The sequence below is a fragment of the Bos indicus genome, chromosome 16 (genome assembly GCF_029378745.1).
Source record: "Bos indicus isolate NIAB-ARS_2022 breed Sahiwal x Tharparkar chromosome 16, NIAB-ARS_B.indTharparkar_mat_pri_1.0, whole genome shotgun sequence".
In the NCBI taxonomy this organism is placed as follows: domain Eukaryota; kingdom Metazoa; phylum Chordata; class Mammalia; order Artiodactyla; family Bovidae; genus Bos; species Bos indicus.
Genome location: NC_091775.1, coordinates 9,985,652 through 9,999,356, shown reverse-complemented (window position 1 = coordinate 9,999,356; position 13,705 = coordinate 9,985,652). Strand labels below are relative to the sequence as shown.

The window sequence follows — 13,705 nt, the reverse complement described above, 5'->3', positions numbered from 1 at the left end:
TCTGCTATAGGGTGGCAACATATGAAAATGTCAGCAGAATAAACAGCTTAAAGATTATTTGTGGAAAGGATCTGAAGCCAGTATAACCATGGACAAAACAAGGTGATCAGCCCCAGTGCAGTCAGGAGCTAATTTAGCTGAGAGCAAAGAGGGTGAAAATTTTACATAAGTAAAGCAAAGTCATGCATGTTCTCTTATTATTTATAACTCACATAGATGCTGATTCTTTGCCCCCAATGGAACAGAAAAATGTTTTGCATTATACTATTTGGAAATATAAATTTTTTAAATATAAAATTAACAATTATGAAATTGTAAAATATTAAAATATAATAATTTATAACATATTATTAAATAATTACTAAAGAATATTCTACTCGAGTTCAGTTCAGTTCAATTCAGTCGCTCAGTCATGTCTGACTCTTCGCGACCCCATGAATCACAGCACGCCAGGCATCCCTGTCCATCACCAGCTCCCGGAGTTCACTCAGACTCATGTCCATCGAGTGAGTGATGCCATCCAGCCATCTCATCCTCTGTCGTCCCCTTCTCCTCCTGCCCCCAATCCCTCCTAGCATCAGAGTCTTTTCCAATGAGTCAACCCTTCACATGAGGTGGCCAAAGTACTGGAGTTTCAGCTTCCGCATCATTCCCTCCAAAGAAATCCCAGGGCTAATCTCCTTCAGAATGGACAGGTTGGATCTCCTTGCAGTCCAAGGGACTCTCAAGAGTCTTCTCCAACATCACAGTTCAAAAGCAACAATTCTTCGGTGCTCAGCCTTCTTCACAGTCCAACTCTCACATCCATACATGACCACTGGAAAAACCATAGCCTTGATTAGACAGACCTTTGTTGGCAAAGTAATGTCTCTGTTTTTCAATATGCTATCAGCTTGGTCATAACTTTCATTCCAAGGAGTAAGTGTCTTTTAATTTCATGGCTGCAGTCACCATCTGCAGTGATTTTGGTGTCCCCCCAAAATAAAGTCTGACACTGTTTCCACTGTTTCCCCATCTATTTCCCATGAAGTGATGGGACTGGATGCCATGATCTTTGTTTTCTGAATGTTGAGCTTTAAGCCAACTTTTTCACTCTCCTCTTTCACTTTCCTCAAGAGGCTTTTGAGTTCCTCTTCACTTTCTGCCATAAGGGTGGTGTCATCTGCATATCTGAGTTTATTGATATTTCTCCCGACAATCTTGATTCTAGCTTGTGCTTCTTCCAGCCCAGCGTTTCTCATGATGTTTCTGCATATAAGTTAAATAAGCAGAGTGATAATATACAGCCTTGACATACTCCCTTTCCTATTTGGAACCAGTCTGTTGTTCCATGTCCGGTTCTAACTGTTGCTTCCTGACCTGCATACCGGTCTACTCTAGTAGAATATTATTATTTGTATCATAGACTTATTTCCTTGTAGGGCATTCAGCAATACTTAATAATCTAGATTTAACAACTGCTATGTTACTGAAAGCTCACTTTCACTGATCAGCTGTGATGAGCTAAGTTTCATACCCACCTTTTTAAAATTTGCATTTTTTCACTTGCCAACACCTCTCTCTTTCTCTTTTTTCACTCTCATTCAAATTCTCATTTATGTTTCAATTAGAGTATAAATATTTTTCTCCCATTTTTATACTCCACCCTTTTACAGTCTCTCTGCTCTTGACTCTTATTTACACTTCCCAACATATGTAAATTTCAATGAATATTCTACTGTACATTCTTGTCATTCAGCAATTCCATTCACCCTTTCATGAGGTCAACTACTACAGTTATGCACTGAAACTCAGAATCTGTCTCAAACCTGATAATGCGATGCCAACAGTATAATCTTAAAATGCAGACACTGCATTTCTCTAATAATTAGCAATGATGAGCATCTTCTCATGTGGTTAGTGGCCATATAGATGTCCTCTTTGAAGAAATGTCTATTTAGGTCTTTTGCCCTTATTTTTGGCTGGGATTTTTGTTGCTGTTGTTATTGAGCTGTGTGAGTTGATTATATATTTTGAAAAGCAAGCCCTTATTCTTTGCATCGTTTGCAAATATTTTCTCCCATTCTGTAGGCTGTCTTTTCATTCTGTTTATGGCTTCCTTTACTGTGCAAAAGCTTATGTTTGATTAGGTTCCACTTGTCCATTTTGGCTTTTATTTCTATTGCCTGAGGAGACTAAACTAAGAAAACATTGGTAAGATTTCTGTCAGAGAACATTTTGCTTATATTCCCTTCTAGGAATTTAATAGTGTAACAGCTTATGTTTAAGTCTTTAAGCCATTTTATTTTCATGCAGGATGTGAAGGTGTGCTCTAACTACAATGATTTACAAGAAGCTATTCAGCTTTCTCAACACCACCTGCTGATCAGACCATCTTTTCTTCAGTGTATATTCTTGCCTACTTTGTCAAAATTTAAATTGACTGTAGGTATGTGGGTTTACTTCTGGGCTTTCTATTCTGTCCCATTGCTCTGTATGACTGCTTTTGTGTCAACGCTATGCTGTTTTTATTACTTGATCTTTCGAGCATTGTCTGAAGTTTGAGAGGGTTATTCCTCCAGCTGTGTTATTTTTCCTCAGGATTGCTTTAGGAATTCTGGGTTTTTTAGGGTTCCATATATATTTACTTCTATGCAAAACATCATGCATAGTTTATAGGGAAAACATTAAATCTATAGTTTTCTTTGGGTAGTATGGCCATTTAACAATATTAATTCATCTAATTCAAGAACATGGGATACCTTTTCATTTCTTTGAATCACCTTTAATTTCCTTTATCAATGTTTAATAGTTCTCAGTATATGTCTTTAACTTTCTTGGTCAGGTTTATCTCTAAGTAATTTTTCCTGATGCAATTTAAAATGGATTTTATTTTCCTTTCTGATATTTCATTGTTAATAAAAATGCAACAGATTTCTGAATATTAATTATGTGCTTGCTGAATTTATGAGTTCTAGAAGTTCTACAATGAGATATCACCTCATAGTGGTCAAAATAGCCATTATTACAAAGCCTAAAAATAATAAATGCTGGACAGGGTGTGGAGATAAGATAAGAATTTAAATTGCTGCAGCCATTATCAAAAATAGTATGAAGTTTCCTTAAAAAAAAAAACTAAAAACAGAGTTGTTATATCATCCAGCAATCCGACTTCTGGGCATGTATCCAGATAATGCTCTACTGTGAACAGATATATGCACCCCAATGTCTATAGCAGCACTTTTCACAGTAACCAAGACACGGAAACAAGCTAAGTGCTCATCAGCAGATGAATGGATGAAGAAAATGCGGAATACACACATTATGGAATAGTACTCAGCTACAGAAAATAATTAAATAATGCCATTTGCAGCAACGTGGATGGATCTACAGATTATCATACTAAGGGAATTAACTCAAGAAAATAAAAACAAATACCATATGAAATCACTTATCGGTGGAATTGAAAATGTGATACAAATGGACTTATTTATGAAAAGGAAAAAGACTCACAGACACAGAAAAAAAACTGGTTACCAAAGGTGGGGTGTGTGTTAATTAGTCAGTTGTGTCCAAGTCTTTGTGATCCCACTAATTATAGCCCACGAAGCTCCTCTGCCCATGGGCTTTTACAGGCAAGAATACTGGAGTGGCTTGCCATTTCCTTCTCTAAGGTAGTGGGGGAGGGATAATTTGGGAGAATGGGATTATCAGTTACATCTAACTACATATGAAATAGATAAATAATAAGGTCCTACTGAACAGCACTGGGAACTATATTCAATATCCTATAATAAACAAAATGTAAGAGTGTATAAATATATATTATATATATGGAGAGAGAATCACTTTGCTGTACACCAGAAACCTTGTAAATCAACTATACGCCAATAAAATAAATAAATAATGCAGACTACAAAAAAATACCTAACAATCAGTTCAGTTCAGTCGCTCAGTCATGTCTGACTCTTTGCGACCCCATGAATCGCAGCACGCCAGGCCTCCCTGTCCATCACCAACTCCCGGAGTTCACTCAGACTCACCTCCATCGAGTCAGTGATGCCATCCAGCCATCTCATCCTCTGGCGTCACCTTCTCCTCCTGCCCCCAATCCCTCCCAGCATCAGAGTCTTTTCCAATGAGTCAACTCTTTGCATGAGGTGGCCAAAATACTGGAGTTTCAGCTTTAGCATCATTCCCTCCAAAGAAATCCCAGGGCTGATCTCCTTCAGAATGGACTGGTTGGATCTCCTTGCAGTCCAAGGGACTCTCAAGAGTCTTCTCCAACACCACAGTTCAAAAGCATCAATTCTTCGGTGCTCAGCCTTCTTCACAGTCCAACTCTCACATCCATACATGACCACAGGAAAAACCATAGTCATGACTAGATGGACCTTTGTTGGCAAAATAATGTCCCTGCTTTTCAATAAGCTATCTTTGGTCATAACTTGGTCATAGTTTGGTCATAACTTTCCTTCCAAGGAGTAAGCATGTTTTAATCTCATGGCTGCAGTCACCATCTGTAGAGATTTTGGAGCCCAGAAAAATAAAGTCTGACACTGTTTCCACTGTTTCCCCATCTATTTCCCATGAAGTGATGGGACCGGATGCCATGATCTTCGTTTTCTGAATGTTGAGCTCTAAGCCAACTTTTTCACTCTCCACTTTCACTTTCATCAAGAGGCTTTTGAGTTCCTCTTCACTTTCTGCCATAAGGGTGGTGTCATCTGCATATCTGAGGTTATTGATATTTCTCCCAGCAATCTTGATTCCAGCTTGTGCTTCTTCTAGTCCAGTGTTTCTCATGATGTACTTTGCATATAAGTTAAATAAGCAGGGTGACAATATACAGCGTACTCCTTTTCGTATTTGGAACCAGTCTGTTGTTCCATGTCCAGTTCTAACTATTGCTTCCTGACCTGCATACAAATTTCTCAAGAGGAAGATCAACAATACTCTTTTAAAAAAAATTCCACTTAACTAAAGAAGTAACTGCAAAACACTAACAACTATAAAATATCTTGGCTTTTCTTTTTGATTTTGACATTTTGGTGAAATGCAAGCTAATAATATTAGTCCTGGAAAATAAAACAGTTGAGACTTGCAGGCACTTTTGAAACACACAAACAGGCTGCCAATGTATTAGTAGAAACTGCAGGGCACTCATTGCCTTGTACAAAGTGTAATTGGCTGAGGTTTCCCTCAGCTTATACATAAAAAAAGTGAAGAGAGAATACTGTTATCTTAAATAACCTAAGTGAATTGATAGGTCTGAAAAATTAGTGGTTCATCAGTACATAGCTAACACCACCAGGCTATCCAAATAATAAACAATACATTTTTTAAAAGAAATAAAAATAAGCACACAGTGAATCTGAATAATGTGTGCCATAAATAGCTCCTTCCCTATTTCGCCTACAAGCTAATAAAGTAGGGGCTGATAAAACACATTGGCTTCCATCTCAGAGAATTAGAACTAACTGGTTGGGAAGACTTCCTCTTTTTATTCATCTTTTATTTACCCATGGAGGAGGACTAACATCTGATTTTTTAACCCACACAGGAAGATGGTACTCAAGCATGGATGGGACTCTGAGTTCTAAGACTCCTTCTTGTACTGGCCTGCTTGCAGTTGGAGCTGTCATTTTCTGAAATTTTGCTCTCATTCTGGGTCCACATCAGGGCCAGAGCAGCCTGAGTCCTGGAATCTACAACTGGGGCTATCGTCCCATGGCTCTATTCTTGATCAACATTCTTCCATATTCGTGGAATAAATACCGTGGTATTGGCTGGGCAATTGAAGCAGATGCACCATAAGCATAATGTAAAGAATTGGATTTACATATAGGTAGAGGTAGCATGAAGTGCCCATGCTAAAATAGGTCTTACCTTTGATCACTAATCTAGGCAAGTAAGCAATAAAGGACTTCCCATTTTTTAATAATAAAGGAGAAATTTTTTGTGATATTGAGTTAGGTAAAGATTTTTCAAAGATAGCAAAAATAATAATAAGTTACAAAAGAATGATAAAAGGGAAGTAAGTAAAGTAAAATAATAATGTCTCCCAATGTGAAAATTAAGATGACAAGAAGGCAAGTGCATGTGAAGAAACTTTTTGAAAACTTATCTGAAAAGGAGTTTATATCCAGAATATATACAAAAGTCATGCAACTCAATAATAAGAATATTAACAACCCAATAAGAAAAAATGGTCTAACTATTTGAACATATACTTCTAAATTATATATATATATATATATATATATATATATATATATATATATATATATATGTGGGTGTATATATATATTTAATAAGCACAACATCAATATTCATGAAAAAATGCAAATTAAACAACAATAAAATAACAGTATATACCAACTAGAACAGCTAAAAACTAATGAACCAAATGTGGGTGAGCATGTGCCAATTGAAAATTTTGAAAATTAGCAATGCAAATGCTAGATGCCCCAACCACTTTGGAAAGCGGTATGGCAGTATCATAAAGGTAAACAGATGCTTATCACAGGATCCAGCAATTTTACTCCTACCCATTTACCCAAAGGAAATAAAAACATGCCTACAGAAATATGTGGACAGATAATATACAAAATCTAGAAGCAAGTGTACAAACCCATAAGTGGTAAATGGACAAATAAATTCTAGGAATGCAAATCAAAACTACAATGAGATTATCACCTCACACTGGTTAGAATGGCCATCATCAAAATGTCTACAAACAATAAATGCTGGAGAGGGTGTGGATAAAAGGGAACCTTCTTGCACTGTTGGGGGGAATGTAAATTGATACAGCTACTATGGAAGATGATATGGAGTTTCCTTAAAAAGCTAGGAATTAAACCACCATACAGGTTTAACCCCAACCCCACGTCCAAGGAGCAGCGGCTGCATGGGCGCAGGAGGGCCTAGAGAAGCTATCGCATGTTGAAGGTCAGGAAGGGTGGCAGTGAGGAGATACCCCACACCCAAGGTAAGAGAAACCCAAGTAAGATGGTAGGTGTTGCAGGAGGGCATCAGAGGGCAGACGCACTGAAAACATACTCACAGAAAACTAGACAATCTAATCACACTAGGACCACACCATTGTCTAACTCAATGAAACTAAGCCATGCCAGTGGGGCAACCCAAGACGGGCAGGTCATGGTGGAGAGATTTGACAGAATGTGGTCCACTGGAGAAGGGAATGGCAAACCACTTCAGTATTCTTGCCTTGAGAACCCCATGAACAGTATGAAAAGGCAAAATGATAGGATACTGAAAGAGCAACTCCCCAGGTAAGTAGGTGCCCAATATGCTACTGGAGATCAGTGGAAAAATAACTCCAGAAAGAATGAAGGGATGGAGCCAAAGCAAAAACAATACACAGCTGTGGATGTGACTGGTCATAGAAGCAAGGTCCGATGCTGTAAAAAGCAATATTGCATAGGAACCTGGAATGTCAGGTCCATGAATCAGCGCAACTTGGAAGTGGTCAAACAAGAGATGGCAAGAATGAATGTCAACATTCTAGGGATCAGCGAACTGAAATGGACTGGAATGGATGAATTAAACTCAGATGACCATTATATCTACTACTGTGGGCAGGAATCCCTCAGAAGAAATGGAGTGGCCATAATGGTCAAAAAAAGAGTCTGAAATGCAGTACTTGGATGCAATCTCAAAAACGACAGAATGATCTATGTTTGTTTCCAAGGCAAAGCATTCAATATCACAGTAATCCAAGTCTATGCCCTAACCAGTAACGCTGAAGAAGCTGAATGGTTCTATGAAGACCTACAAGACCTTTTAGACCTAACACCCAAAAAAGATGTCCTTTTCATTATAGGGGACTGGAATGCAAAAGTAGGAAGTCAAGAAACACCTGGAGTAAGAGGCAAATTTGGCCTTGGAATACAGAATGAAGCAGAGCAAAGACTAATAGAGTTTTGCCAAGAAAATGCACTGGTCATAGTAAACACCCTCTTCCAACAACACAAGGGAAGACTCTACAAATGGATATCACCAGATGGCCAACACTGAAATCAGATTGATAATATTCTTTGCAGCCAAAGATGAAGAAGCTCTATACAGTCAACAAAAACAAGACCAGGAGCTGACTGTGGCTCAGATCCTGAACTTCTTATTGCCACATTCAAACTGAAATTGAAGAAAGCAGGGAAAACCACTAGACCATTCAGGTATGACCTAAATCAAATTCCTTATGATTATGCAGTGGAAGTGAGAAATAGATACAAGGGCCTAGATCTGATAGATAGAGTGCCTGATGAACTATGGAATGAGGTTTGTGACATTGTACAGGAGACAGGGATCAAGGCCATCCCCATGGAAAAGAAATGCAAAAAAGCAAAATGGCTGTCTGGGGAGGCCTTACAAATAGCTGTGAAAAGAAGAGAAGCGAAAAGCAAAGGAGAAAAGGAAAAATATAAGCATCTGAATGCAGAGTTCCAAAGAATAGCAAGAAGAGATAAGAAAGCCATCTTCAGCGATCAATGCAAAGAAATAGAGGAAAACAACAGAATGGGAAAGACAAGAGATCTCTTCAGGAAAATTAGAGCTACCAAGTAAACATTTCATGCAAAGATGGGCTCAATAAAGGACAGAAATGGTATGGACCTAACAGAAGCAGAATAAGAAGAGGTGGCAAGAATACAAAGAACTGTACAAAAAAGATCTTCATGACCCAGATAATCACGATGGTGTGATCACTCACCTAGAGCCAGACATCCTGGAATGTGAAGTCAAGTGGGCCTTAGAAAGCATCACTACGATGATGGAAGGTGATGGAATTCCAGTTGAGCTCTTTCAAATCCTAAAAGATGATGCTGTGAAAGTGTTGCACTCAATATGCCAGCAAATTTGGAGAACTCAGCAGTGGCCACAGGACTGGAAAAGGTCAGTTTTCATTCCAATCCCAAAGAAAGGCAATGCCAAAGAGTACTCGAACTACTGCACAAATGCACTCATCTCACATGCTAGTAAAGTAATGCTCAAAATTCTCCAAGCCAGGCTTCAGCAATACCTGAATCGTGAACTTCCTGATGTTCAAGCTGGTTTTAGAAAAGGCAGAGGAACCAGAGATCAAATTGCCAACATCCGCTGGATCATGGAAAAAGCAAGAGAGTTCCGGAAAAACATATATTTATCTTTTATTGACTATGCCAAAGCCTTTGACTGTGTGGATCCCAATAAACTGTGGACAATTCTGAAAGATTTCTGAATACCAGGCCACCTAACCTGCCTCTTGAGAAATCTGTATGCAGGTCAGGAAGCAACAGTGAGAACTGGACATGGAAAAACAGACTGGTTCCAATTAAGAAAAGGAGTACGTCAAGGCTGTATATTGTCACCCTGCTTATTTAACTTATATGCAGAGTACATCATGAGAACCGCTGAGCTGGAAGAAGCACAAGGTGGAATCAAGATTGCAAGGAGAAATATCAATAACCTCAGATATGCAGATGACACCACCTTTATGGCCGAAAGTGAAGAGGAACTAAAAGGCCTCTTGATGAAAGTGAAAGTGGAGAGTGAAAAAGTTGCCTTAAAGCTCAACATTCAGAAAACGAAGATCATGGCATCCAGTCCCATCACTTCATGGGAAATAGATGGGGAAACAGTGGAAACAGTGTCAGACTTTATTTTTCTGGGCTCCAAAATCACTGCAGATGGTGACTGCAGCCATGAAATTAAAAGACACTTACTCCTTGGAATGAAAGTTATGACCAAGCTGATAGCATATTGAAAAACAGAGACATTACTTTGCCAACAAAGGTCCGTCTAATCAAGGCTATGGTTTTTCCAGTGGTCATGTATGGATGTGAGAGTTGGACTGTGAAGAAGGCTGAGTACCAAAGAATTGATGCTTTTGAACTGTGGTGTTGGAGAAGGCTTTTGAGAGTCCCTTGGACTGCAAAGAGATCCAACCAGTCCATTCTGGTTGGTCCATTCTGAAGGAGATCAGCCCTGGGATTTCTTTGGAGGGAATGATGCTGAAGCTGAAAGTCCAGTACTTTGGCCACCTCATGCGAAGAGCTGACTCATTGAAAAGACTCTGATGCTGGGAGGGATTCGGGGTAGAAGAAGAAGGGGACTACAGAGGATGAGATGGCTGATGGCATCACTGACTCGTTGGAGGTGAATCTGAGTGAACTCCGGGAGTTGGTGATGGACAGGGAGGCCTGGCATACTGCGATTCATAGGGTCGCAAATAGTTGGACACAACAGAGAGACTGAACTTAAACCACCATATGACCCATCAATCTCACTCGTAGGCATATACCCTGAGGGAACAAAAATGGAAAAAGACATATGTACCCCAGTGTTCATCGCAGCATTTTTTACGGTAGTTAAAACATTGAAGCAACCTAGACGTCCATCCACAGATGAATGGATAAAGCAGCTGTAGTATATAAACACAATGGAGTATTACTCAGCCATAAAAAGGAACATATTTGATTCAGATCTAATGAGGTTGATGAACCTAGAGCCTATTATACAGACTGAACTACGTCTATTAACACCTATATATACGGAATCTTGAAAGATGGCACCGAAGACTTTATTTGCAGGACAGCAATGGAGAAACAGACATAGAAAACAGAATTATGGACATGGGAAGAGGGGAGAAGTGGGTGAGATGTATGCAGAGAGTAAGGTGGAAACTTACATTACCATATGTAAAATATATAGCCAAAGGGAATTTGCTGTATGGCTCAGGAAACTCAAACAGGGGCTCTGTATCAACCTAGAGGGGTGGGATGGGAAGGAGATGAGAGGGAAGGTTCAAGAGGAGAGGACATATGTATACGTATGGCTGATTCATTCATGTTGAGGTTTGACAGAAAACAACAAAATTCTGTAAAGCAATTATCCTTCAATTAAAACATGAATAAATTAAAAAAATCTAGGATAGTCATACTATGAAATAACACTCAGAAACAAAAGGAAATGCAATAATAACACATGTAATAACCTGGATGATTTTCGTACCAGTATGCCAAGTTAAGAGTCAAATACAAGAGATTATATACTGTATGATTCCAAATATTTGCAGCTTATAAAATAAAAGTAAACTTATAATGAATGTAGACAAAGCAGGCAAGGGAATTCCAGCTGAGCTTTTTAAAATCCTAAAAGGTGATGCTTTTAAAGTGCTACACTCAATATGTCACCAAATTTGGAAAACTCAGCAGTGGCTGCAGGACTGGAAAAGGTCAGTTCCAATCCCAAAGAATTCCAATCCCAAAGAAGGGCAATGCCAAAGAATGTTCAAACTACCACACAATTGCACTCATTTCACACGCTGACAAAGAAATGCTCAAAATCCTTCATGTTAGGCTTCAGCAGACCATGAATAGAGAACTTCCACCGGTACCAGCAGAATTTAGAAAAGCCAGAGGAACCAGACATTAAATTGCCAATGTTTGTTGGATCATAGAGAAAGCAAGGGAATTAAAAACAAAACAAAACACAACTCAAGATCTACTTTTGCTTCATTGACTATGCTAAAGCCTTTGACTGTGTGGATCATAATGAACTGTGGAAAATTCTTAAAGATATGGGCATGCCAGATCCCATTACCTGTCTCTTGAGAAACCTATATGCAGGTAACCGTTGTCCAACGGGTAGCAGCTGGAGCGGCAGCGGCAGTAGGTCACAGGGCAGAGGCGACGCCACAGGGCAGCGGCGGCCATAGCAGCAGGAGGAGCAGCAGTATCTAGACCGGGATTGGACATGCGCCATTGCCGGACCGAGCCGGGTGTCGGGCTCAGAGGCTGGACTCCGCTGCCGCCAGAGTTCAATGCCCAGGCCTCAGCTCAGTAGCGTTTTCGGTGGAATATAGGTTGCATATTTATGGCGCTTCTGAGTGCGAGGGCAGACTTCTGCCAGGCTCAGCACGGTGTTTCCGTTGACAAGTGAGCTTGGAGGGTCTATGTGCCATAATTACTATCACCTTGAAGACTCTGGACACCCAGATTGATCTCAGAAATAGTTGGATTTTTTTTTTTTTTTTTTGCAAGCATATTTATTTTGATGACTCCAGTAAAATTAAGCATCAAGTAAACAAAAGTGGAGAGCGACCTATGCTTTTAACGTGTCTCACTAGTGCCTAAATGTAGTAAAGGCTGCTTAAGTGTTGTTATGTAGTTGGATTTTTTTTTTTTTTTGGTAGTCATGGTATCCATCAGCAGACATTGAGGCCCAAGTTGAATTTGGATTCAAGTGGATTCTAAATAGTTCTGCTTATCTGCTTATCTTAAAGAGAGAAGTTTCTGAAAGAATAAGCTAGTTGAATAGAGAAAACTGATTTAGACATTTTAGTGGTCTTTTTAATCTTCTCTGCTATGAAACATTTCAAGATTTATTGATTTTTTTCTTTTTTCTTTTTTTCATTTTCACCATCACACACACACGCACAGTCACACTTTTTATTTGCCATAATGAACCGTCCAGCCCTTGTGGAGATCTCCTATGAGAACGTGAGTTTTCTGATAACCCACAACCCTACCACTCCTACCCTCAACAAGTTCGTTTACAGAGGAACTTTGGAAGTATGAAGTGACAACTTTGGCTCGAGTTTATGATGCTACATATTGAAAAAGAAGGAAATTCACGTTCTAGATTGGCCTTTTGACAGTGGAGCACCACCCCCTAGTCAGGTAGTAGATGATTGGCTAAGTCTGCTGCTGCTGCTAAGTCACTTCAGTCGTGTCCGACTCTGTGCGACTCTATAGACGGCAGCCCACCAGTCTCCCCCATTCCTGGGATTTTCCAGGCAAGAGTACTGGAGCGGAGTGCCATTGTCTTCTCCGTTGGCTAAGCCTACTAAAACCAAATATCCTGAAGAACAAGGTTGCTGTGTTGTAGCGCACTGCGTTGCAGGATTGGGAAGGGGACCTGTACCGGTTGCACTTGCTTTGCTTGAATGTGGAATGTTGAATGAAGTACACATGTGGAATGAAGATGCATTTCAATTTATAAGACAAAAAAAGAAGGGGAGCATTCAATTCCAAACAGCTTCTTTACCTGGAGAAATACCAACCTAAGATGTGATTATGCTTCAGAGATACCAACAGGCATTACTGTGTTCAGTAAAAATAAGTATATACAAAGGCTGATTTGATTTAGAGGGATCTCTTGGTACCTGGAAAAATGAATCTGGAATCTACTGTGTTATCAAAGTAGTGATGGATTCAGTACTCCTCAACCACTGTTAATGATTGGAAAAAAGCAAACATAAATCCCTCTATAATGTGAATTAAATGTTTAAGAAAAGAAAAAAAAAAAGCAACAGTTAGAACTGGACATGGAAAAACAGACTGGTTCAAAATTGAGAAAGGAGTATGTCAAGTCTGTATACTGTTACCTTGCTTATTTAACTTACACAGAGTACATCACGGGAAATGCCAGGCTGGGTGTATCTCAAGCTGGAATCAAGTTCGCCAGGAGAAATATCAATAACCTCAGATGATATCACTCTAATGGCAGAAATTGAAGAGAAACTATAGAGCCTCTTGATGAGGGTGAAAGAGGAGAGTGAGAAAGCTGGCCTAAAACTCAACATTCAAAAAACTAAGATCACTGCAACCAGTCCCCTCACTTCATGACAAATAGATGGGGAAACAGTGGAAACAGTGTCAGACTTTATTTTTCTGGGCTCCAAAATCACTGCAGATGGTGACTGCAGCCATGAAATTAAAAGATG

The 13,705-nt window shown here is 39.4% G+C and overlaps 1 pseudogene; it reads left to right on the top strand.

Moving 5' to 3' along the window:
- The first annotated feature begins 12,440 nt into the window (after positions 1-12,440).
- Positions 12,441-13,095, top strand: LOC109570261 (protein tyrosine phosphatase type IVA 2-like; annotated as a pseudogene).
- Positions 13,096-13,705: the final 610 nt, after the last annotated feature.